The sequence below is a fragment of the Cariama cristata genome, unplaced genomic scaffold (assembly GCF_000690535.1).
Source record: "Cariama cristata isolate BGI_N322 unplaced genomic scaffold, ASM69053v1 scaffold24861, whole genome shotgun sequence".
NCBI lineage: Eukaryota > Metazoa > Chordata > Aves > Cariamiformes > Cariamidae > Cariama > Cariama cristata.
In genome coordinates, this window is record NW_009597947.1 from 10,656 (window position 1) to 10,966 (window position 311).

The 311-nt window shown below is 61.1% G+C and overlaps 1 protein-coding gene across 1 annotated transcript in view; it reads left to right on the forward strand.

The window, feature by feature from the left end:
* PPARGC1B (peroxisome proliferator-activated receptor gamma, coactivator 1 beta) overlaps positions 1–311 on the forward strand; it is a gene marked incomplete at its 5' end in the record, with an annotated part of 12,353 nt that overhangs the window by 3,653 nt on the left and 8,389 nt on the right.

Genomic DNA, 311 nt, shown 5'->3' on the forward strand with positions numbered 1-311 from the left:
GGGGGCGCCCCAAAAGCCGGGGCTGTGGCGGGGAGGAGTGACATCCAGTGGTGAGAGCCTGCATTTCCACTGCCCACGCCCCGCGCGGGGGGGTATATATCACACACAACATGTATGTGTATATATAGGATGTATACGTTGCAGGGGTGGGGGGGGAAAGGTGCTGGTTGCTTCCACTAACAGGAGCTGCACACCTAAAGCTGTGGGTGTCCCGGTTGATGTTTCCTGGCAGACCCTGACCCAGGCACCCCCCTATTTCTATCACCCCTTTAAAACCCCCGCGCCCGCCCTGGGGCTCCGTGCCCGTCGGC